Genomic DNA, 26,794 nt, shown 5'->3' on the forward strand with positions numbered 1-26,794 from the left:
CAGGCCTTGTTCTGATTGAACGTAACAATGTCCATGGCCTCTTTTCTAGGTCCCAGCCCAAGATAGTAATCAGCCTTTAATATCTTAACTAAATAAGAGGTCTTTAAGGAAGAACTCGTCAATATTATCATAATCATGTAATTTAACTCTTCCTTCTACTCTTTCCCAAAGTATCTGTAGCTACTTTTGAGGACAACTGTGCATTGGAGTAAGGGAAATAACCAAACCTTTCAGGATTTATTGGACATTGTCCCTGAGTTAATGTTGAGTCCTAAGGAGTCAACAGCTCTGTATTATACCAGTCAAGTTGAAGGCTTTATGAGCCTTCAACACAAATAGAGTTTGTTTTAGGATTATCCTCCCAGATTGTGAGTTTATAAATGGAATATATACTCAGAAATGGTTAGAATTTCCACATTTGCACTTGGATCCATGTAAAGAGAACTGCTTTGAGTAGAAGAGCTAAAAAGAAACCCCTAAGCTTTTCTTCCTTGCCAAAATTGCAAACTAATAGAAATAGCGGATATTTTGGGAGAAGAACAAAGATTAATGCCACCATCAGAAACCTGACCCTGGCTGATTGGTTCAGTAGTAGAGTGTCAACCCGACATGTGGAAGTCCTGGGTTTGATTACTAGTCAGGGCACACAGGAGAAGAGCACATCTGCTTCTCCCTTCTTCCTTCTCCTCCTTTATCTCTCTCTTCCCCTTCTGTGGCCATGGCTTGACTGATTTGAGTGTGTTGGCCCTGAGTGCTGAAGATAGCTCTGTGGAGCCCCTGCCTTGGGTGCTAAAAGTAGGTTGGTTGTGCACATGGGCCCCAGCGAGGCAGAGCATCAACTCCAGATGGAGGTTGCCAGGTATGTCCTGGTCAGGGCACATGTGGGAGGGGAGTCTATCTCTCTAATTCCCCTCCTCTCACTTTTTATTTTTTAAAAGAGAGACTTGAAAGATGCAGGGTGGTGATTCCTATCATATCTCCTCTTGTATGTGGCAACCCTATGCAGAATATAAATATTTGAAAATAATAGTGGATTATCACAGACTTAATCAGGGAGCAATTCCAGTTGCAGTTGCTGATACATGTACGGATTCTACCAAATCAACACATTCCTTGATTTGGTCTGCAGCAACTGATTTGACAAATAAGAGAGAGAGAGAGAGAGAGAGAGAGAGAGAGTGTGTGTGTGTGTGTGTGTGTATGTTTCTCTACCAATAGCAAACAGAAAGCTACTTGGCAGGGAAGCCAGATGCTGCTACCACACTGCATTAGAGCTATGTCAGTTCTGGTTCTGTGCCATAATTCAGTCTGCAAGAACCTTTATTATCTTACTGTCCCACAGGACAAGATGGCATGAAGAAACAGGTACCCTAGAATACTCTGGTAAGATAACTATGTGCCAGAGGGTTGATGATAAATAACGGAAAAAATAAAGATCTTGCTCCTTGAGTAAAATTTTTGTTGGTGCAATGATCTGGGGCATGCTGAGATATATCCTTCAAAGTGGAAACATGTCATTGCACTTTTTACCCACCACCACCACCACAAAAAAAGCACAAATGCTTAGTAGAGCTCACTGGATTTTGGAAGCAACACATACCACCTTTTTGTGTATTATCCCAGTCTATTTACTGAGTGACCTATAAAGCTGCCAAGCATTAAGGCATAGAGAAAGCTCTCTACAGGGTTCAGAATAAAACGCCACTGGTCCTTGTTGTCAAAGAAAATACCTATGGCTGACTTGGAGCCAAAATAGAACAGTGGAAGGACCTACGGTTTGGTGGCTCATCCATGCTTTTATTGAGCAAGTAACTATTTTCCTTTTGATAAACAAATCTTAGCTTACTAAATGGCTCCAAGTAGAAACAGAACACCTGACTATTTTAGATAACCTGAAACCTCAACCATGAAGGGCTGGATGGCTATGGGACCCATCACAAACTGGGCACTGACTGATTCAACTGGCTACAAAGATGGACACATCCAGGAATACTGTGTCCTCAAGTGAAAGTTGCATGTGAATAGCACTTAAAACTAAGTAAATTTTACAAACAGGAAGCTCATACTCTTGCTTTACCTATTCCTGCCACATCTGCTATTCTTCCCTCAACCCACACTTACAGCCTCATGGGAAAGTCTGTATGACAGGTAATGCAGGGAAAAGGTTAAGCCTGGTTTTCAGATGACTGATATGTCATGGGTAGGGGCTGGAAATATACTATTATAGCTTTAAAGCTTCCGTCACAGAAGCTCCTGATAAATATGCACAGAGCCTCATGTAGTATACCTTACGTCCAATTTGCCCAGGAAAGGAGGCATGATATATAGATCATACTGACTCATGGACCACTATAACAGCTTAACTAGACAGTTGGGACTACTCTTTGAGAGCACGTCATTGTCAGCTTGTCCCAGAAGCAGAGACAATTTGCAGTGTAAGCCAAACTGATCCATGAAGAACCCAATTTTAGATGAATGATCACAAAATGTAGAAGGAAAAAGACAAGAAGTAGCAACAAGATGGTTGGGTAAAATGTATGTGGGTAAATCTCTTGAATAAAAAAATGAAAGAAAATATTTGTGTCCCATCTGAATTCTTACTGGAGAAGAAGAGATTCTCAAATACTGGGAAGGCATTATAAATCATCCTATAATTGCTTGTTTGACTCTCCACAGTAACCCAGAGCTTAATCAATGGGATTATAAAGTTGTCACGGCGGCAAAGGCAACCATTACCAGTTGAAACTGCCTCTCACCACTGCTAACCTGTCTACTAACACTACTGACTTAGATCTAACTTGCCAAGTACAACAATCAATCCTGAGGGAAAAGCCAGACACACAGTAGCAGGTTAATTACATTGAACCCTTTCAAAGAGGACACAGTAACAATTTATCTTTAGTAGAATATACATTTACTCAGCTTTGATTTTGCCTTTCCTATGTGCCATGCTTTGCTAGCAACACTATATGTAATTCAATGCACCAGGTAACAAACTTTGGCTATACTAAAGCAAATGGACCATAGGATGAATAACCACTTGCAGAAATGAGAAATCTAATAGCTATGCATATTTCTCCTTTCCTAACTGTGTCACATATATATTTTTTTAATTTTTTTATTTTATTTTATTTATTCATTTTTAGAGAGGAGAGAGACAGAGAGAGAGAAGGGGGTAGGAGCTGGAAGCATCAATTCCCATATGTGCCTTGACCAGGCAAGCCCAGTGTTTCGAACCGGCAACCTCAGCATTTCCAGGTTGATGCTTTATCCACTGCGCCACCACAGGTCAGGCTGTCACATATATATTTATGCATGTTTAATAATTTTCTGTCTTCTTTTCCTCTATTATATAGGGTATGCTGGTGACATTTAGCCATGCAATTCACTCCAGAAGTTACGGAATTCCAAGACAGATGGTACCTAAACTAGAGGGGAAGAGCCTATACAGTGGAGCTAACTGCATGAGGGAATTTTGGATATACCATTTATTGAAAAAGACAGACCTTGGTTATTTATATAATGGAGAGCTGTAATGTGAAAGAAGCAAATCATGCACACATATTGCTGCTTCTGTTGTTTGGGAATATTAAGAGGGGTATATTCATATGAAGTAGCCAAAAATATTGGTGACATGTATTGTAACAGCCCCATTTATGCTGAAACTATCTCTTGGCTTCTTTCCTGACTTTGTCACTTCCAGGTAAGTAGCATACAAACGTATTCTTCCTGCTCCTATCATCTAGACTGGATTCTGTAGTCTGCAACAGAACCCTGCTGATAGCTAGAATTACTATGAGATAATATATGCAGAAATAGTTTAAGAAATAAAGTACAAAACAATATGTAAGGTAGAAGTTTCCATTTCATAGTTAAAAATTGAGATAATAATGAGTCAGAAGATGCATTAGAAGAGTTAGGAGAGGAGGGTAACATTCTCAACAATATGAATTAAATACATTGATATAGGCTAAGTACAGATATGGTCAAGCAGTAAGTGTACAAAGGAATTCACAAGAGTTGAGGGTTCACAGATAATAAATAGTAATATTCTCAGCTGGGCTCTAATTCTTGTTTTGTCACTAGACCATTTTCATTTAGGTCATGGCAAATCCATGTATTTGAAATATTGTTACATCACATAATGTTCCTATTTCTGAAAATCATGGCACTCAGTTCTCTACTAGTGGTGCAATATTTTAATTTTCTTTTAAATAAGCAAGAAAGAGACACATAGGAAGGAAGAGAGATGAGAAGCATTAATTTGCTGTTGTGTCACTTTAGTAGTTCATTGATTGCTTTCTCATATGTGCCTTGACTGGGGAGCTCCAGCTGAGCCAGTGACACCTTGCTCAAGCCAGCGACCATGGGCTCAAGCCAGTGACCATGGGGATATATCTACTATCCCACGCTCACGGCAGCAACCCTGCGCTCAAGCTGGTGAGCCTGTGCTAAAGCCGGATGAGTCAGCACTCAAAACGGTGACCTGGTGGTTTCAATCCTGGGTCCTCAGCGTCCCAGGTCAATGCTCTATCCACTGTGCACAACCTGGTCAGGCTAATTAATTTTTTTTGTGTGTGTGATAGAGACAGAGAGAGATAGAGAAAGGGACAGATAGGGACAGACAGACAGAAAATGAGATGAGAAGTATCAATTCTTTGGTGCGGTACCTTAGTTGTTCATTGACTGCTTTCTCTCATATGGCTTGACCAGGGGGCTACAGCAGACCAAGTGACCCCTTGCTCAAGCTAGCGACCTTGGGCTCAAGCTCGTGAGCCTTGCTCAAACCAGATGACCCTGCGCTCAAGCTGGCAATCTCAGGGTTTCGAACCTGGGTCCTCCACATCCCAGTCCGATACTCTATCCACTGCGCCACAGCTTAGACAGGCCTTTTTTTTAAAAAAATATTTTTTCAATAAATGTTTTAATTTTTCATTGGCTCATCTCTATTCCTCAGTCTCCTGGGTAAGTTTCAACATACAATTACCTGAAGTTGGGGTAATGCCTAAAGCCATAGAACACCACATCTTTTCTTGTCTAATCAATGGTATTTTCTTACCAAATTCTGTCAAATCAACTACTGACAGATTAAAAAGAACAGGCAATAAAAGCCACATAAATAACATTTGTGGTAACATGCATATTTATTTTAATTAGAAAAAAAAGTCCTGGGTTTGATTCCTGGTAAGGGCACTCTCCCGAGAGTAGCATAATAGTTTTTCCTTTTTATTTCATGGTACAAGAGGCAAGGCCTCTTAAAATAACTATTAAGAAATAGCCAAAGTAAAGACAGTCAATTCAACAAATGGTGCTGGGAAAATTGGGACAGAGAAATGCAAAAAACCACAACAACCCAAGAACCAACCAAAAACTAGATCACCTTCTCATACCATACACAAAAATAAACTCAAAATTGATGAAATATTTAAATGTTAAACTGAAAACCATAAAAATCCTAGAAGAAAGCATAGGCAGTAAAATCTCAGATATTTCTTGTAGCAATATATTTTCTGATATATTTCCTTGGGCAAGAGAAACAAAAGAAAAAATAAACAAATGAGACATTAATCTAAAAAGTCTGCACAGCAAAAAAACAAAAACAAAATAACTCTACAAAACCATCAACAAAAGGAAAAGACAATCCACTGAATGGAAGAACATATATTTCGATACGGGTATATCTGATAAGGGATTAATAACTAAACTTACAAAACTCAACACAGGTTGACCAGGCAGTGGCGCAGTGGATGGATGGAAAACTCAACACAGGGAAGATAAATAATCTAAAAAATGGGCATAGGACCTGAATAGAACTTTTTTTTTTTTTTTGTATTTTTCTGAAGCTGGAAACGGGGAGAGACAGTCAGACAGACTCCCGCATGCACCCGACCGGGATCCACCCGGCTCGCCCACCAGGGGCGAAGCTCTGCCCACCAGGGGGCGATGCTCCGCCCCTCCGGGGAATCGCTCTGCCGTGACCAGAGCCACTCTAGCGCCTGGGGCAGAGGCCAAGGAGCCATCCCCAGCGCCCGGGCTATCTTTGCTCCAATGGAGCCTTGGCTGTGGGAGGGGAAGAGAGAGACAGAGAGGAAGGAGGGGGGAGGGGTGGAGAAGCAGATGGGCGCTTCTCCTATGTGCCCTGGCCGGGAATCAAACCCAGGTCCCCCGCACGCCAGGCCGACGCTCTACCTCTACCGCTGAGCCAACTGGCCAGGACCTGAATAGGGCTTTCTAAAAAGGACATATAGATGATCAATAGACATATGAAAATATGCTCAAAATCACTAATCATGAGAATGCAAATTAAAACCACAATGAGGCCCTGGCCGGTTGGCTCAGCAGTAGAGCGTCGGCCTGGCGTGCAAGGGGTCCTGGGTTCGATTCCCGGCCGGGGCACACAGGAGAAGCGCCCATCTGCTTCTCCACCCCTCCCCCTCTCCTTCCTCTCTGTCTCTCTCTTCCCCTCCCGCAGCGAGGCTCCATTGGAGCAAGGATGGCCCGGGCGCTGGGGATGGCTCCTTGGCCTCTGCCCCAGGCACTAGAGTGGCTCTGGTCGCGACAGAGCGATGCCCCGGAGGGGTGGAGCATCGCCCCCTGGTGGGCAGAGCATGCCCCCTGGTGGGCGTGCCGGGTGGATCCCTGTCTGGCGCATGTGGGAGTCTGTCTGACTGTCTCTCCCCGTTTCCACCAGCTTCGGAAAAATACAGGGGGAAAAAACAAAACAAAAAAAACCCCACAATGAGATATCACCTCTCACCTGTGAGAACAGTTTATCAATAAATCAACAAACAGGTCTTGGCAAAGAGAACACTGTGCTCACTGTTAGTGGGAATGCAGATTGGTGTAGCAACTGTAGAAAACAGTATATGGAGTTACCTCAAAAACTTAAAAATGCCGCCGCCCTGGCTGGTTGGCTCAGCGGTAGAGCGTCGGCCTGGCGTGCGGGGGACCGGGGTTCGATTCCCGGCCAGGGCACATAGGAGAAGCGCCCATTTGCTTCTCCACCCCCAACCCCTCCTTCCTCTCTGTCTCTCTCTTCCCCTCCCGCAGCCAAGGCTCCATTGGAGCAAAGATGGCCCGGGCACTGGGGATGGCTCCTTGGCCTCTGCCCCAGGCGCTAGAGTGGCTCTGGTCGCGGCAGAGAGACGCCCTGGTGGGGCAGAGCATCGCCCCCTGGTGGGCAGAGCGTCGCCCCTGGTGGGCGTGCCGGGCGGATCCCGGTCAGGCACATGCGGGAGTCTGTCTGACTGTCTCTCCCTGTTTCCAGCTTCAGAAAAAAAATACAAAAAAAAAAAAAAATACAAAAAAATAAAAAATTAAAAATGCCTCATGACCCAGCGACTCCACTTCCAGGAATTTATCCGAAATAACCTGAAACACTAATTCAAGAGATTTATATGCACATTTATTTATTTATTTATTTTTGAACAGTGTAACAGGCTTTATTTTATTTTATATATTTTTTAATTTTTAGGATCTGACAATTATGTCTATTGTTAATTCATTCACACCAGACATTGATTTTAGTGAGAGAGAGGAGGAAGGGGAACAGAGAGAAAAAAGGAGAGAGAGAGAGAGAGAGAGAGAGAGAGGAACAATGAGCTGTTGCTGTGTGTGCCCTGACTGGGGATCGAAACGGCAACTTTGATGCACATCCGACACTCTTCACTTATATGCACCTTTAATAAAGCAGTGGTATTTACAATAATTTTTTGTGAACAGTTATTTTAAATAGTTTCTTGATAGTTGGAAGTAGCCCAAATGTCTATCAGTAGATGAGTAAATGAAAAAAGGTATACATTTACACAATGGAATACCATTTGGTTGTAAAAAAAAAAAAATCTTACCCTTTACAAAAGCATGGATGAACCGGGAGAAAATTACGCTACGTGAAATAAGCCAGTCAGAGAAAGTTTTAAGTACCACGATTTCACTCATATGTGGAATCTAATGAACAAAATGAACTAACAAGCAAAATAGAGACAGAGACAGATTCATAGATAAAAAAGAAGCTGGCCCTGGCCAGTTGGCTCAGTGGTAGAGCATCGGCCTGGCGTGCAGAAGTCCAGGGTTCGATTCTCGGCCAGGGCACACAGGAGAGGCGTCCATCTGCTTCTCCACCCCTCCCCCTCTCCTTCCTCTCTGTCTCTCTCTTCCCCTCCAGCAGCCAAGGCTCCATTGGAGCAAAGATGGCCCGGGTGCTGGGGATGGCTCCTTGGCCTCTGCCCCAGGCGCTGGAGTGGCTCTGGTCGCAACAGAGCGAAGCCCCAGAGGGGCAGAGCATCGCCCCCTGGTGGGCAGAGCGTGGCCCCTGGTGGGCGTGCCGGGTGGATCCCGGTCGGGCGCATGCGGGAGTCTGTCTGACTGTCCCTCCCCCGTTTCCAGCTTCAGAAAAATACAAAAAAAAAAAAATAATAATAATAATAAAAAATAAAAATAAAAAAAGAAGCTGACAGATGTTGGGGGTTGGGGGAAATGGAGACTGGGTGAAGGGGCAGAGGGCTTGGAGAACAAAAGAAAAAGCGCATGAACACGGACAACAGTGTGGTGACTGCCCGGGAAGGAGTCGGGAGAGGTGGAGAGGGTAAGGGGGATAAAAAGTAATGGAAGGAGACTTGACTTAGGGTGGTGAACACACAATAGTGTACAGATAATGTGTTGTGGAAATGTGCACATGAAACCCGTATAAATTTGTTAACCAGGGTCACCCCAATAAATTCAATAAAAAGAAAAATAAAACAAAGCCCCTTTTCCTCCAAAATCTTTTTTATCCTTGCATTACATTTGTGTTTACAAATGTGAATAAAAACATGCTCAGGCAGTGGTTATAAAAAAAAAGAAAGAGAAAAAAAGTCTACATTTAACATTTTCCTGTTTAACCCTGAAGGGTTAAAAATAAAGTATAACACTTAAAAGAACAACCTATTTTTGAACTCCTACAGAATTAATATTCCTTCTTAAACTTTTCCCAGGGGATTTTAAAAAATCTATTTTTTATGCTTCAAAATACATATTTTTCTCCAGTTTACTTTTATATATATTTTAATTGAATTTATTGGGGTGACACTAGTTCACAAACCATGTATGATTCAAGAGTACAACTCAATAAAAACATCATCTGTACACTGCACTGTGCACAGATCACCCCAAGCAAAGTATCTTTCTGTCCCTACTTTCTTCTGTTTTGCCCACCTCCACCTAGCTCCCACTCCCCTTTCCCTCTGGCTATTACCACACTGTTGTGTGTCTATTTGTTTAAAAATCTGTTTAGCTATAGCTGGACAGTTCGGTTGGTTGTAGTGTCATTCTGAAACACTATGGCTGTGTGGTCGATCCCCTGTCAGGGCACATACAAGAACAGATTGATCTTTCCGTCTCTTCCTTGCTCTCCCTTCTTCTTTCTCTAAAAACTCAATAAAATAATTAAAAAAAATTAAAATCTGTTTAAATAAGATCTCAAAATAGCTAATAGTGGTACTTGTGGCATTAAGGCATTCACTTAGTTTTCTTAGTTGTTATAGGTTTAAAGGTAATAAACAAGTTTAAACCTACATGGAATAAATGAGTCTTTCTACAATGCCATTCCAAATTATAGCAAATTCTGTAACTGAAGATCTTTTCTATGCCATGCCCATAGTTACCACTCTTAGAGAACTAACCATCTGCAAAGTGCAAAAATAGGATAAACCCATGTAATCACTTTTACTTAAGGAGAATTTTACAATTACTATATGAGACACTAATTTTAAAAAACAAACAAAAAACTACAATGGTTCAAACATTGGAGAGAGCCCATACAGCTAGAAAGAATCAGGACAGACTTGATAACAAAATGGAATTTGAGATGTCTTAAATGAAGACATTCCAGGCAGAGTAAGGGGGAAAATATCAGTAATACTAAATTGGTTCATTAACTGGCCCACAGAATAAGTAACAAGCAACAGAAAATGCACTTGAAAAGTGGTATGAAGGAATCATAACTTGTACACTGATAAGCAGGGTCTATTGTTGTACACTATAAGGAACTACCTAGTATTTCTGAGTAGATGAGCAGCATGACCAAAACCATGCTTTCAAAATTTATGTCAGGATCGTGGCAACACCAGCAGTAGGACACAAAATGGCTTGATAAAAGGAGACCCCAAAAGTGGGTACGTAATTAGCTGGAAGTTATTGTAATGATTCAGGGAAGGAGTAAAAGGCATAGCAGTGAAAATGGAAAAGTAAACTAAAAATCCATTCTGGAGGGACAGTCTACAGAGACGTAAGCACTTATAATATGGTATTCCATGTTAACCACTGATATAACCAATCACCAGGTGCAAGAGGGTGAATTCATTGGAGCCAAAATATACCATGGCTGACCTGTTTCTCAGCAATGAACAGAGCTGACAGATTTTTGAAATCAACCTTGTGGTAGAGGAAAGAGCGTTGGTGAGAAGACTGTCCAATTTGGAAGATGCTGGTTTTACACCTTGGGAAGAATAAAACTAGTTGTGTAAGGCAGCAGAGGCCACTCTCACCACATGATGTCTGCCTGTTCATTTACATGTGGCATGAGGAGGGGGCAACTCTAATGCATAGGGGTTTAGTTATCTAGGCTTCATGTTTCAGGTTTGGGAGTAAACTCTCCTCAGTTTGAAAAGAGGTGGAGGCCTTGCCCTGGTGGGTTGGCTCAGTGGTAGATTGTCAACCCAGCTTGTGTAAGTCCCGGATTCGATTCCTGGTCAGGGCACACAGGAGAAGCACCCATCTCCTTCTCCACCCCTCCCCCTTTCACTTCTCTCTCTCTCTCTCTCCTCCCCTTTTGCAGCCATGGCTTGATTAGAGTGAGTTGGCTCTCGGGACTGAGTATGGGTCTATGGCCTCTGCCTCAGGTGCTAAAAAATGGTCTGGTTGCAAGGAAGCAAGGGCCCCAGATGTGCAGAGCATCGCCCCCTAGTGGGCTTATCGGTAGATCCCCATGGGGGCTCATGTGGGAGTCTCTGCCTCCCCTCCTCTCACAAAAAAATAAAAAAATAAAAATAAAAAACATGGTGGAGGTCCTGGCCATTTAGCTCAGCGGTAGAGCATCAGCTCGGTGTGTGGAAGTCCTGGGTTCCATTCCTGGTTAGGGCACACAGGAAAAACGCCCATCTGCTTCTCCACTCCTCCCCCTCTCCTTCCTTTCTTTCTCTTCCCCTCCCACAGCCAAGGCTCCACTGGAGCAAACGTTGGCCCCAGCGCTGAAGATGGCTCCGTGGCCTTCGCCTCAAGGTGCTAGAATGGCTCGGACCTCAATGGAGCAATGCTCCAGATGGGCAGAGCAATGCCCCCTGGTGGGCGTGCTGGGTGGATCCCAGTTGGGCACATGCGAGAGTCTGTCTGACTTCCTCCCCGCTTCTAACTTCGGAAAAATACAAAAAACAAACAAAAAACAACAAGGTGGAGACTTGACCCCTCCTATGCTGCCAGGTCTTCTGTGGCCTGCTTTCTTTCCACCTCTTTACAGGATGTGCACTTAGATGTGTCTTTATGTGAGATTACTGTAAAGATAAAAGGCTCAGTACTGGGCTACTTTAAATCTCTGCACACCCATACCTCATATTCTTCCAAAACACCAAGACAAACAACAGAGAACAACTGCTCTAAGCTGTTGTCCCTGGGCCTCTATCCTTCTCTATTTTAGACCATGTATTTGGCTTTTAGAACTAGGTTTTGTGGCTTTTGCCTTAATATTTTATTTTAAAATATTTTATGACTTAACAGAAAATATCTAAGGAGCTCTTGTACTCTTGTCCTGGATTTGTGAATGGTGAACCTTTCATTACACTTGCTTTGTGACCCTCGTGAAATACACATGCACATACATATGACTTGTTGAAGTTGTTCATTACCATAATTAATTACTACTTTGCTGAACGATAGAGAATAAACTACAGACATCATGGTCATTTTTTTTTTAAATTAAGGCTAACTTTTTCAGAGCAGTATTAGGTTATAGCAAAAATAAAGGGAAAGGACAGAGGTTTTCCATATACCTCCTGCCCCTACATATGCATAGCCTCTCCAATTATCAATATCCTGTTAACAGAGTAGTACATTTAAAGTTGATGCACCTATATTAACACATCAGTATCACCCTAAGTCTACAGCTTAAAATATGATTCACTCTTAGTGCTGTATATTCTACAGGTTTAGACAAATGTATAATGAATGAGATGTGTATCATAATAGTATCATACAGTTTTTTCAGTGACCTAAAAATTCTGTGTTCCTACTAGTTATCTTTCTCCTCCCTTCACAATCCCTGACAACCAAAAATCATTTTTACTGTCTCCATAGTTTTGTCTTTTCCAGAATGTCATGTAGTTGAAGTCATACAGTATACAGACTTTTCAGACTGCCTTTTTTTCACTTAATTATATACATTTAAGGTTTTTCCATGTTTTTACATGGCTTGATAGCTTACTTAATCTTATGTGGAATAATATTCAGTTTTCTATATGTACTAATTTATTTATCCATTCACCTGAAGGACTTCTTGGTTGCTTCTAAGTTTTGGCAATTATCAATAAAGCCACTATAAACACCTGTGCATAGGTATTTGTGTAGACCTAAGTTTTCAACTACTTTGGGTAATTATAAGAAGCATAATTGCTGGACTGTATGATAAGAATGCATTTAGTTCTGTAAGAAATTGCCAAACTGTCCACAGTAGCTGTACCACTTTGCATTTCCACAAGCAACAATTGAGAGCGCCTGTCATTCCATATCCTTGTCAGCATTTGGCGTTGTCAGTGTTCCTGATTCTGGTTATTTTAATAAATGAGTAGTAGTATCTTATTACTGCTTTAATTTGAATTTCCTGGAACATATGATGTGGAAAATCTTTTTACATGCTTTTTACCATCTGTATATCTTCTCTGGTGAGGTGTCGGTTAAGGTATTTGGACCATTTTTTAAATCAGGTTGTTTGTTTTCTGAATGTCAAATTTTAAAGAGTTCTTTGTATATTGTAGCCCAGTGTAAAATCAAGTTGCTTGTTCCTTACTGTCAAATTTAAAGAGTTCTTTGTATATCTTGGATAATATTCCTTTATCAGATGTGTCTTTTATAAATATTTTCCCCCAGTCTGGGGCTTGTCTTCTCATTTTCTTCACATTGTTTTTCACAGAGCAGAAGTTTTAAACTTTAATGAAGTCCAGTTAACAAATTATTTCTTTCATGAATTGTGCCTTTGATGTTGTATCTATATAGGCACTGCTGTATCCAGTGGTTACAGCAGTGCCTATATAGATGGTTTTCCTCTACATTATCTTCTAGGAGTTTTATAATTTTGCATTTTATTTTCAAGTCTATGATCTATTTGGAGTTAATTTTTGCGAAGGCTGTAAGGTATGTGTCTAGATTTATTTATATATTTCGAATGTGGATGTCTAGATGTTCCAGTACCATTTGTTGAAAAGACTATCTTTGCGCACTGTACTGCCTTTATTCCTTTGTCAAAGATCAGTTGACCATATTTAAGAGTATCTGTTTCTATTTTCTCTATTCCATTCCATGATCTATTTGTTTATTTTTTCACCAATATCACACTGCCTTGATTATTATAATTTTTTAGTTCCAGTAAGTCTTGAAGTTTTGTAGTGTTAGTCCTCCAACTTTGTTCTTTTTCAATATTGTGTTGGCTATTCTTAGTCTCTTCCTTTTCCATACAAATATTAGAATCAGTTTGTTGAATAATCATTTAATTTTAAAATATACTCAGAAAAAATTAGGGGATATTTGAAAATAAATATGAGCAATAAAAAAAAGAAGCATTTGATTTTTTTTAAACAAGATCATCAGAAAAGCAAATGACAAGCCAAAGAAAGCTGTTCAATTATGCAAATGAGATGCAAAACAAACTTTTATTGCATTGGTGAAAATACACTACACAAAAGGCTGAAGTACTGGAGTATCTGCATGGTCCCTGATCCCCTAATTTTTGTGAACAGTGTATTTCTTGCTACATTCCTAAGAATAAGGTCATTCCTTTGGAAAACCACAGAACAAAAAACATATTAAAGAAACTTGACATTGTTACTATACTATTACCTAAATAGCAGTTAATATTCAAATTTCACTAATTTTTCCAATGCTTTCCTTTAGAGCAATTCTTTTTCTAATCCAGAATCACAATTGTGTCTAGCACCAACTTTTTAATACTTGGTTTTGATTCTTTTGCTTTAAATGTCTAGAACTATAAGACTCTCTCATATCTCTCTGTCCAGGGCAACGAAGCCTTGGGTGACTCAAGAGCAGAAAGCACTACACAAGAAGAATGAAGGACCTGTGTCACTGCCTCCCTCCCATCATGTTCTGCACTGATGGAAGGGCAATGCTGGTGAAGGGCTTACCTTCCTTTAAGAGGGAACTGTGTCTAGGACTATGAGGTTCCCCCACCACAAACAGGAACAGCTGACCCCATCATAGATGATCACCATTGATAATGATGCTGTTAGCTTGTCATATATAGTTTTTATCATTTTAAGGTAAGTTACTTCTATGCCCAAGTTGTTGACAGTTTTTATCATAAATGGATGTTGAATTTTGTTAAATGCTTCTTCTCCATCCATTAAGATGATCATATGATTTTAAAAATTTTATTTATTTTAAACTGAATGCCCTGGGGTGACAATGGTTCATAAAACCATACAGGTTTCATGTGTAGAGTGCTAAACAAAACATCATCTGCACATTACAGCATGCCCTATCGCCCAAAGCAAAGTCTCTTTTGTCCCCATTTATCCCTCTCCCTCTTTGCCCTCCTCCATCTCCTCCCACAAACCTTTCCCTCTGGCTATTACTACACTGTTGTCTATGTCTCTCTCTCTCTCTCTCTCTCTCTCTCTCTCTCACACACACACACACACACACACACACACACACACACACGTTTTGCTTAATCCCTTGACCTTCTTTCATCCAGCCCCCCCAAAACCTCTGCCCTCTGACAGCTGTCAGCCTGTTCCATGTGCCCATGCCTCTGCTTCTATTTTGTTGTCAGTTTATTTTGTACATTAGATTCCACATATAAATGAGATCACATGGTTCTTGTCTTTTTCTGACTGGCTTATTTCACTTAGCATAATAATCTCCAGGTGCATCCTGGCTGTCATAAAAAGTAAGATTTTCTTCTTTTTTTACAGTTAAGTAGTAATTCCATTGTGTAAATGAAACATAGCTTTTTTTTTCCCACTCAAAAATGTAACACAGCTTTTTATTCCCACTCAAAACTCTCTTTAACCCTTTGAGTAGTGAGTTTTTTTCATGCTTGCTGACCCCCGGGAGTGAGGTTTTTTTCCCAAAAAATGAAATTAGTTCCAGTTCCAGTTTTATTAACTTAAAATCATGTTTGTTTGATAACCAATTTATGGAAACAAGAACAACACACATTTGCCTTTTTTAAATGTTGCCTTACACATTTCTAAAATAAATTGATTGTACTCTGGATGGTCAGGAGGCACAAGGACGTACATGAACGTTTGCACTACTCAAAGGGTTAAAAATCTCATTTCTCCCTCTAGCTATTTCCCTATTTCTCCACTCTTCTCTAGAGTGTAGCAAAGCTTGTTAAAGAGCAATCTGTACAGAATTATCTTTTTCCTCCCCTCCCACTCTCTCAAACTCATTCCAATCAACTTTTTCCCTTACTGCTCTACCATAGCTTGGTAAAGTCACCAGACCTTTACACTGCAGGACACAACAGTCAAGTTTCACTCTTTATCTTCCACATTTCAGTGCAATATTTGGGCCAATGGATCACTTATTCTGTGAATCATTTGATTCACTAGAGTTCCAGGCTCCATCCTCTTCTGGAACTTCTCTTACACCTCTGGCTGCTCCTACTTAGTCTCCTTTGTTGGTTCTTCCCTGTTTCTTCAACCTTTTCACATTGAAGTGTCCCAAGGCTTGGATTTAATCTACTCTTGACCTATACTCACTTACTTGGAAATCTGAACTAATCTTATGGCTTTAAATACCATCGAAATTCCTACCACTAATATTTATATTTTAACCCAAACCTCTTCCCTTCTATGTGTAATTCCTATTCAATGTATATTTTAAAGTCTAAAGAGAAATTCAAACAATATGTCTAAGACTAAGATCCTGATCTTCCCCAATCTCACTTCTCTCGGAGGCTTCCTTATTTTAGTAACTACAACTGTACCCATTAAGCTTTTCAGTGTATCAGTTAACTATTGCTTCATAATAAATCACACTACTCTTAAAGGCTTAAAACAACTCTCATTTAAAGCCCTGGCTGGGTAGCTCAACTGGCCAGAGTGTCCTCTTGATATGTTAAGGCTGTGAGCCTGATCCACTATCAGGGTACACAACAAGTAACTAACAAATAAGTGAAACAATAAATTGATGCCTCTCACATCCCTCATCCCTCCTTTCTCTCCAAACACCAACAAAACAACTCCTTTCATTTATTATTAGTCATATGTTTAGAGGTTGATTTAAAGTTGGCTAATCTAGACTGGTCTTGGCTATGTACCTCTGCTTTAGGCTTTGTTAAGGCTCTGCTTCCCACTGAAGTTCTGGTGGCCCTCTGAGCCACATTACTCCACTTGTTTCTTATCTTCTTGAACAGGAAGGCTGATCAGGATATGTTTTTTTCATGCTGATGGCAGAGTAGTGTAAGAGGGCAAAAATAATACAGTGTGTCCGTAAAGTCATGGTGCACTTTTGAACGATCACAGGAAAGCAACAAAGATGATAGAAATGTGAAATCTGCACCAAATAAAAGGAAAACTCTCCCAGTTTCTGTAGGATGATGTGGCAGCATGTGCGCATGCGCAGATGATGACGTAACACCATGTATACAGCGGAGCAGCCCACAGCCATGCCAGTCGAGATGTGCACGGTACAGAGGAAAGTTCAGTGTGTTCTGTGGCTCGCTAAATTCGAATCTGTGACCAAAGCGCAACATGAATATCGGCACGTTTATATTGAAGCGCCACCACATAGGAATAACATTACTCGGTGGGATATGCAGTTGAAGGAAACCGGCAGTTTGGTGGAGAAACCCCATTCTGGTAGGCCATCAGTCAGTGACGAGTCTGTAGAGGCTACACGGGATAGCTACCTAAGGAGCCCTAAAAAATCTGTGCGTGGGCCCACATCGAACTGCACTGAATAGGTATGAAACTGGGAGCGTTTTCCTTTTATTTGGTGCAGATTTCACATTTCTGTCGTCTTTTGTTGCTTTCCTGTGACCGGTCAAAAGTGCACCATGACTTTACGGACACACTGTATGCAAGATCATTGGTTTTAATGAAGTGGTGTATCACATTGTTTTGCAGACATTAAACTATCCCACTCATTCATGGTGTATAATCTTTTAAAGTATTGTTGAAATCAGTTTGCTAGTATTTTTTGAAGAGTTTTATATTTACGTTCATCAAGGATAACGGCCTATAAATGATCCCCCCTTTCTCTCTGTGTAGTATCTTTCGTTTTCATATCAGGGCAATGCTGGCCTAGAACAAGTTTGGAGGTATTCCTTCCTTTTCAATTTTTTGAAATTTGAGAAGGATAGGTATTAATTCTTCTTTAAAATGTTTCATAGATGCTTACCTGGTAGGGGAGATACCATGATCAGGAAGGTGGTTTTTCCAGGGAGAGGCTTATCCACTGAACTCCAGATGTGCCGACCCCTTCAATTTCCCTAAATGTGGGACTCTTGACTGCCTCATTTGAGGTTGTGGGGGACTGTGTCTGCACTTTCACTTCAAAAAACGTTTCATAGAATTTAGCTGTAAAGATTGGTCTTGGGCTTTTGTTTCTTGGTAGTGTTTTAAATTATTGCTTCAATTTCATTCTTTTTGGTTCTGTCTTGAAAGGTTGTATGTTTCTAGTCAGTTGTCAATTCTTGTAAGATCCCCCCACCCCAGTTTTCTTCCTTTAGTTGATTTCTATTTTAATGCTATTGTGGTCAGAATATATATATTTGATATAATTTTATTCTTCTTGAATTTACTGAGACATGTTTTATGGCCTAATATGTAGTCTCTCCTGAAAAAAGTTCCATGTGCACTTGAGAAAAATGTGTATTATTCAGTTTTGGAATGAAATGCCCTATTAATGTCTATTAAGTCTGTCTAATCTAATGAGATCTTTAAGGCCATTATTTCCTTATTAATTTTCTGTGTGAATGATCTATTTACTGAGGTAAGTGGGGCATTAAAAGCCCTGATCTATTATTGTATTAAGGTTAATTTCTGGCCTTATGTCCATTAATATTTACTTTATATACTTAAGAGCTTCTATGTTGGGTGCATAGACATTTACCCTTTTATCATTATGTAATGTCATCCTTGGATTGACCCCTTTTTAAAATTTTCTTTCTAAACTCTTTGTTTTAAAGTCTATTTTGTCTGCTCGAGTATTGCTACTGCAGCTATTGGTTTGTATTTGCATGATGAATATTTTTGCATCCTTTCACTTTCATTCTGAGTGTATTTTTCAATCTAATATAATCTCTGTAGGCCACATATAGATGAGTCTTATTTTTTTTATATCCATTAGGCCACTATATGTCTTTAGATTGAAGCACTCAGTCCATTTACATTTAATGTAATTGTTGATATGTATGTGCTTACTGCCATTTTCTTTATTGTTTTCAGTTGTTTCTATATTTCCTCTGTTACTTTCTTCTCTTGATCTATTCCTTTTGATTTGCTGGTTTTCTTTTAATGTTTGTTTGGGTTCTTTTCTCTTACTTTTAACATGTATTTTGGTAGCTTTTTAATTTTTTTTTAAATTTTTTATTTATTCATTTTAGAGAGGAGAGGGAGAGAAAGAGAGAGAGAGAGAGAAAGAGAGAGAGAGAGAGAGAGAGAGAGAGAGAGGAGAGACAGAGAGAGAAGAGGGGAGGAGCTGGAAGCATCAACTCCCATATGTGCCTTGACCAGGCAAGCCCAGGGTTTCGAACCGGCAACCTCAGCATTTCCAGGTCGACGCTTTATCCACTGCGCCACCACAGGTCAGGCGTATTTTGGTAGCTTTTTGATTTGTTGTTACTATGAAGTTCATATACAGTATATCCAATCCGTAAGTATAGCACTCTATTTCAAGCTGATAGGCATTTAAGTTCAAACTCATTCTAGAAGCACTGCGTTTTACTCCCTCCTCCATATTTTATGCTTTATATCATTACTTACGTCTTTTTTGTTTTATGTATCCTGATCATTTATTGTAGTTATACCTAATTTTGTTACTTTTGGTTTTTAACCTTCATATTAGCTTTTTTAAGTGGTTGATTCATTGTCTTGATTATATGATTGCCTTTATTAGTGAGATTTTTTTCCTTTTCTGTATTTTTTTTTTTTTTTGTATTTTTCTGAAGCTGGAAACGGGGAGAGACAGTCAGACAGACTCCTGCATGTGCCCGACTGGGATCCACCCGGCACACCCACCAGGGGCGATGCTCTGCCCCTCCGGGGCGTCGCTCTGTTGCGACCAGAGCCACTCTAGCACCTGGGGCAGAGGCCAAGGAGCCATCCCCAGCGCCCGGGCCATCTTTGCTCCAATGGAGCCTCGCTGCGGGAGGGGAAGAGAGAGACAGAGAGGAAGGAGAGGGGAAGGGGTGGAGAAGCAGATGGGCGCTTCTCCTGTGTGCCCTGGCCGGGAATCGAACCCGGGACTTCTGCACGCCAGGCCGACGCTCTACCACTGAGCCAACCGGCCAGGGCTACTGTATTTTCTTATTTATAGTTATAGCCTTCTCTTTTCTGTATAAAGAACATTTCCTTTAAAGCTGGTTTAATAATGGTGAATTCCTTTAGCTTTTGCTTATCTAGGAAACTCTTTATCTCTCCCATACTGAATGATAACATTGCTGGATATATTATTTTAGATTGTAGGTTCCATTCTTTCAGCATTGTAAGTATTTCCTGCCACTCCCTTTTGGCCTATAATCCTGCAGCTGAGAAATCAGCTGAGAGTCTTTTGGGGTTTTCCCATGTATGTGACTTGTTTCCTTCCTGCTGCTTTCAAGATTGTCTTTTTATTCTTCACCTTTGCCATTTTTATTACAATGTGTCTTGGAGTGGGCCTCTTTGTGTTCATCTTGCTAAGAACTCTCCTGATTCTTGGACTAGTATCCATTTCCTCTCCTAGATTAGGAAAGTTTATAGCCATTATTTCTTCAAATATACATTCTGTACATTTTTTTCTTTCTTCTCCCCACCAGAATTCCTATAATGTAAATGTTAGGGTGCTTGATGTTATCCCAGAGATATGTCACCTTATTCTCATTTTTAAAAATTCTTTTGCATTCTGCTGGGGTTTTTTTGTTTGTTTGTTTGTTTTTACAAAGTGAGAAATGGAGAGGCAGACAGAAAGACTCCTGCATGTGCCTGACCAGGATCTACCCAGCATGCCCACCAGGGGGTGAAGCTCTGCCCATCTGGGCACTGTTCTGTTGCAACCAGAGCCATCCCAGCACCTGAGACGGAGGCCATGAAACCATCCTCAGCGCCTGGGTCAACTTTGCTCCAATGGAGTCTTGGCTGCAGGAGGGGAAGAGAGAGATAGAGAGAAAGGAGAGGAGAAAGGGTGGAGAAGCAGATGGGCACTTCTCCAGTGTGCCCTGGCTGGAAATCAAACCTGAAACTTCCACACACCAGGTTGATGCTCTACCACTGAGCCAACTGGCCAGGGCCTTTCATCCTGCTGTTTTGATTGGTTGATTTCCAGGTCACTAATCTTTTCTGTATTAACTAGTATGTTGTCAATTTCTTATAATGGATTATTCATTTCAGTTATTGTATTTTTCATCTCTGATTGATTATCATATTTTCTAACTATGTTCAAGTTCTGAGTTTCTTTATGCTCCTCTCAAGTTTGGTGAGCATCCTTATCACCATTTATTTGAATTCTTTATCACAAAAATTACTTATCTCTGTTTCATTAGAGTTTTTCTCCAGGTTTTTTCATGTTCCTTCATTTGGAGCATATTCTGTCTCCCTATTTTGTTTGACTTTCTGTGTTTGTTCTAATGAGTTAGACAAACTAGGTCTCTTTCCCTGTCTTGAATAAGTAGTGCCTGTGTAGATTGTGTGCCAGATGTAAAGGAGGAAGTTTTTAGAAAAATTTGGCAACTTGCACAGGGACATGATAAAATGTTCAGGGAAGAGCCTTAAGAAACGCTTCACCACAGTTTGGGTTTCCTATTGGCCAGGGCAGCAACAATCTCCTTCATTTTTTCTAACATTTTCTAAAGGTAAAATTCACATAACAAAGAAATGCATAAATTTTACATGACTATTCAATGAGTTTTTAAAATTTTATTGATTGATTTTAGAGAGAAAGTAAGGAATAAGGGGGAGGGAGAGAGAGAAACATCAAATTTGTTGTTCCACTTATTTATGCATTTACTGTTTGATTTTTTTTCTTTTTAGAGAGAGAGAGACAGACGGACAGACAGGAAGAGAGAGAGATGAGAAGCATCAACTCATGGTTGTGGCACCTTAGTTGTTCACTGATTGACCTGGGGGCTCCCACCAAGCCAGTGACCTCTTGCTGAAGCCAGCAACCTTGAGCTCAAGTCAGTGACCTTGGGCTTCAAAGCTAGCAACTATGGGGTCCTGTCTATGATCCCATGCTCAAGCCAGCAACCCCGTACTCAAGTCGGATGAGCCCATGCTCATGCCAGCGACCTTGGGCTTTCAAACCTGGGACCTCAGAGTCCCAGATCAATGTTCCATCCACTGCATCACCACCTAGTGAGGCTGGTTGATTCTTCTGTGTTCCCTGACCGGGACTGAGCCCACAACCTTGGTGTACTGGGACGACACTAACCAACTGAGCTACCTGAACAGGCATTCACTGAGTTTTGACAAATACATACATTATGTAAGCCAAGCACCTATCAAGATATAAAACATTACCGTCACCCCCAGAAAACACCCTCAAGCCTAAGTTCTCTTTTTTTATCATTAATCATGAAATCTATGAGCTATATTACAATTCTCGATTTTTTCACATACAAATATCAAATTATGTTCCTCTTCCTCAAGCTCTCTCTTATTGCTACAAACTCTAAATGAAATGTAATGACCAAAAATTAGCATTACATCTACTTCACTCATAAATAATATCATCATGTTGTTACAAGGGAGATACTCAGAAAATAATACCACTCAACATATCTTAAAGAGCAATGTCACATCACAAATACAGCTCCAGTACAGGTGATTCTTATGTTTTTCTTCAAGAAAAAACCTTTATCTTTTATGCAATTACCATCCACACTGTTTAATAACCTCATATTGGCTGGGTTTAGACCTCTCATTGCCAATTATTTTGTATTAACTTTTAATGGTTGCATTTATCAACATTTCATCAGAAAAGTTCTGATAAGTTTAATAAAATTAATGTTAAAGTTTCTAAAGTTTGGACATCAAATGATGTAGTGAAAATATAAGCATTGCAGTTTTCTTTTGGCAAACCAGCACCATTCCCAATAAAGAGATTAATCACTATAAAAGAATGAAGAAAAATCTTAAACAATTCCAGGAATCAGATAGTTGGACCCTTCCTGATTGACTTGGCTGGCATGGATAAGACAGTCTCTGAAATCCAATCAAGGCCACATGGGGAAGAGCACAGAGGCTTCCTGCAGACCACTGAGAGCAGCAAGGACATCAATCCAAGATTGTGCATTTTCATTTTAGTGAATGAAGCTGTTCACCATTTCAATATTTGACATCACCTGCCAGCTGGCCACTAATACTGCCTGTCACAAAAAATGCTTGAAATTTCCTCTTGAATGCTTGAAATTTCCTCTTTTTAAGAGCTGGAGAGTTTCAAGTATAAACCGTACATTTTAATAAAAGGACATGTGCTATTACATGTAGGGATGGAGGATATTTCCCCCAAGGATTATTACGTTAGGACATACTCATTTAATCAAATACTTAACCCATACGCTAAGAGACAAATATGTTTGTGTCTAATATGAAACATTAAGCACGTCTGTGAACAGTGATAACATTTTAAATAAAACAACTGCTTATTTCTTTCTAACCCTCTGCTTTAGATAGTAAATCCATCTTGTCTTTTCTTTATATTCACCTCCAAATCTTCAGTGCTCAGCATAGTATCTGACATCAAGAAGCTCTCATTAACAGTGAATGGAAGTATACTGACTTATTAAGTAGATTCAAAACAGGCAAATATGGGTAAAGGGGGAGAACTTCTCCCAGATATTATTTTACTTTCTTCCACCTTGAACCTCAAATAAAATGAATTTACCTTTTTAAGCTGGTGGCCACTTCCTCTTTTTACTATGATTCACTGTAATGTTCAAAGCACAGTGAGAGACAATGTTTTGGAGTCTGAAATGTCTTAAGTTTTTGTCTTAGAGTAAATCCAGGTAATTTAAATATGCATCAATTTTTATTGAACTTATTACAGTGACACAAATTAAAAAATAAGTAAAATAAAATGAAAAAATACATCATTTTATAAAAAGAGAAAATAGGTGATAAACACTAAAAATAATTGTCCTCAGCACTTTTGACTTTAACTGTTTTACTAAGTGCTGTTCAGTTCTTGAGCTCATTGATTTTATTATTTGAGGTTGGTAAATCTTACTTACCCTAAATACCAGTTCTATTAGGTTATTAAAACTTTCAACTATAATTTATACTAAATTCCTTCCTAGCAAACTGCCCTAGCCTCTTCATGTCCCTGGTCTGGGAAGAGCAGGTCAGCTTCAGGCCATTTTCTGGTCACTGCTCAGCTCTAGAATGAATCACCTGAACAAGAAATCTTAGCAGTAGCACCAGCTGCAGCTCTCAGCTTTTCCTCCTTTTACTTGGTGAGCAGAAGTCAGTAGCGTGCTGCACGGTGGAGCTCATTATAGATATCTCTTTATGACACCGTGCAGAGCTCATTAGACACCTGCTTATGACATTGTGATAGAAGCTGCATCTATTGTGGCAGTCAGAGCGAGGAGGAAATGGTTTCCTAACAGATCAGATATTTCTTAGCAAAGTAAAACAGAACTGTGTTCCTCATTTTTAAATTTTACCTTGCTAACTTTATACCACACTTTGGAATGAGACGAATGCCTCCCTAAATGAAATAAAGAACAAAGAAAAAAAAATCCAAAAGCTAATTATGTATTACTTTATCAACATAAGCTAGGAATAACTTGAATAAGCAACTGCCTTTGCTAATTAAAAATAACTTTGGATCAATTATTCAAAAAACAAAGTTTTCTTATTTGTTAATCATTCCCCTGTATGTAACAGGTTTATAGCTGACAACCTTAGGTAAATCATCAGATACACATGTTACAGCCAGGGTATCTTGGAGGATCCAGCTGATTTCACTTTGCAGTCATACTTCGTGAGCATTTTGCTATCATTTTCTTTTTAATGGAGAAATGAATGCTTGCTAACACTAAAAAATACTACTGCTGTATTTCCCCATGTAAAAGACAAACATTTTTTCGAAAAATTTGGGGTCTAAAAACTGGGTGAGTCTTAAGTGGTTGTAGATTTTTTACTTGCATTTCCCGGTTCTTGTGCTTGTTTTTGCGCTCATTGTTGAAGACAGTGATTTGTCTTCACACAGATGAGTACAAGCTAATGGATGGGAGTTTTGACAGCAAGGAGGAGTTGTATGAATTTTATGATGAATAACACGAGTTCAATAACTTTATGTAATAAATTTTTTTTCAAATTTCGGGCCCCCAAATTAAGGTGCATCTTATACATGGGGAAATGCGGTATTTTGTGAGATAGAACCTCAAAAAATATCACCAACAGTGACTGCGCGTTCAGAGTACACCCAAAATATCTTTCCTGGGACAATCATGATTCTGCTGCATGTATGCCCCAGGAACCTGCTATGTGTTGAATATTTGTGTCCCCCTCCCAAAAGTTTACGTTACATTCTAATGCCCAATATAATAGTATTTGGAGGTAAGCTCTCTGAAGAATGACTAAGTCATGACGTTAGACCCCTCATGAATGAGATCAGTAGTCTTATAAGACATCAGAGAACTTCTTTGCCCCTTCTGCAATATGAGGATACAGTGAGAAGGTACTGTCTGTGAACTAGGGAGTGGGTCCTCACTGGACACTGAATCTGCCAGAACTTTATCTTGAACTCACCAGCCTCCAGAAATCTGAGAAAACATTTTTTATTGTAAAGACACATAGTTTGTCCATTTGTAGTAGCAGCACAAATGGATTAAGACACACCCTCCTTGATTCAAGCACATATCTCTTAGACTCCTCACTTTCATCAACTTCTGCTTAGCTGACTTTTAAAGTACAGCTGATTGATTTCTGCTCCTGTTTTCACTATTTTTGTTAAGGTTATAAAAGCCCAACTGCCAAACTAAAAACTTCATCTACCCTCTAAACCCCTGAGGCTCCTAGGTCCTCTTGGGAATCAGTCACTTCTTCCTACTGCTATAGTCTCAACTAAGCTGGTTCTTTAACCTACTCACTGCAGAACAACCTCAAAGGTGTGCTTGCCTTCAGACTCAATGCCCAAACCCCAACTTATTCCTCGCTTTATTTCTTGTAAGTTTTCTGAAACACAGACTAATGATGTGCTCTTCTAGTCCCTCTACTTTACAGACTGAGTCTACACCTAGCACACAGTACAAGCCTTTCCGGTCCTGGATACTGCTTACTCTCTAGCTTCATCCACGGCCACGACCATTTCTCCCTATAACCAGCCTGTTTCTCCTCAAATGAATTATTTTACCTCCAATCTTTTTACCTGTTGTCTCCAATTCTAGACCCTCTAATTCATCCTTTGGATTTTAGCAGAGCTCTACCTTCTGGAGGCTGCCTGCCTCAAGGTCTCCCTCTGCCTCTCCATGCTCCCTGTTTGTGTCATTGCACATGCTTTCTCACCCACCATGCTAATTACATAACTTACCACTACTGGACTGGCAACTCCATTAAATTATTGACATGATTGTATCCCCTGCACTTGGCTCTCTAAAAGTATTTGTAGAATGAAACAATGTCAGCAGCATAACTTTAAACTCACTGTCACCTAATATTTATCAAGAGACAGTCTAGAAAAAATAATAGCTAACAATGAGTAGTTTAAAAACTGCACTTTTACTCTCTCCTCTAGATATCCTAAAAAGTATTTGTGGATTAAGTATATTAAGACCACATATTAAAAATACTATCTACACTGTAGAAAGCATTACTAATCAATGTGAATTAGTACGGAGCTAAAATTTATTGAGTGTGTACCATACTCATACTATAATAGATACTATGTTTCATTAAATTTAACATACACTTTTAAGTATTTTTATCTCCATTTCAGTTATATAGGAATTAGGGTCAGAGATGGTGGAAACAATCCCATGATAAGAGAGACAATAAATACCATACCACAAAATCCACACTCTTTCTGCACAGCCTTGAACTCTTACGGAAGCAGCTTTTGCACCAACAAACATTAAGAGAAATAATCTCCATTAAACTGGAACAATCCAGTAAGAGTATACATCCCGTGTGTGTGTGTGTGTGTGTGTGTGTGTGTGTGTGTGTGTATACCTAACATAAGAGCATCTAAATATGTAAAGCAAATCTTGATGGACATAAAGGGAGAGACTGATAGAGTAGGGGAATTTAATACACTATGATATGAATGGACAGATTTTCCAGACAGAAACTCAACAACTACATAGTGGCCTTAGGTGACACACTATTTCAGATGGGTCTAATTTATATCTTCAGAGCATTTCACCTCAGAGCAGTAGAATATA

At 39.9% G+C, this 26,794-nt stretch overlaps 1 protein-coding gene and 1 non-coding gene across 3 annotated transcripts in view; one reads left to right on the forward strand and one right to left on the reverse strand.

Annotated features, from left to right (window-relative positions):
* Positions 1–26,794, reverse strand: part of SPIDR (scaffold protein involved in DNA repair) — a 425,527-nt gene that overhangs the window by 187,585 nt on the left and 211,148 nt on the right. The window lies entirely within an intron of this gene.
* LOC136401735 (U1 spliceosomal RNA) lies at positions 17,603–17,766 on the forward strand. Its single transcript, XR_010750739.1, has one exon. It is a non-coding gene; the product is annotated as a U1 spliceosomal RNA (small nuclear RNA).

The sequence above is a fragment of the Saccopteryx leptura genome, chromosome 3, assembly GCF_036850995.1.
Source record: "Saccopteryx leptura isolate mSacLep1 chromosome 3, mSacLep1_pri_phased_curated, whole genome shotgun sequence".
Taxonomy (NCBI): Eukaryota; Metazoa; Chordata; class Mammalia; order Chiroptera; family Emballonuridae; genus Saccopteryx; species Saccopteryx leptura.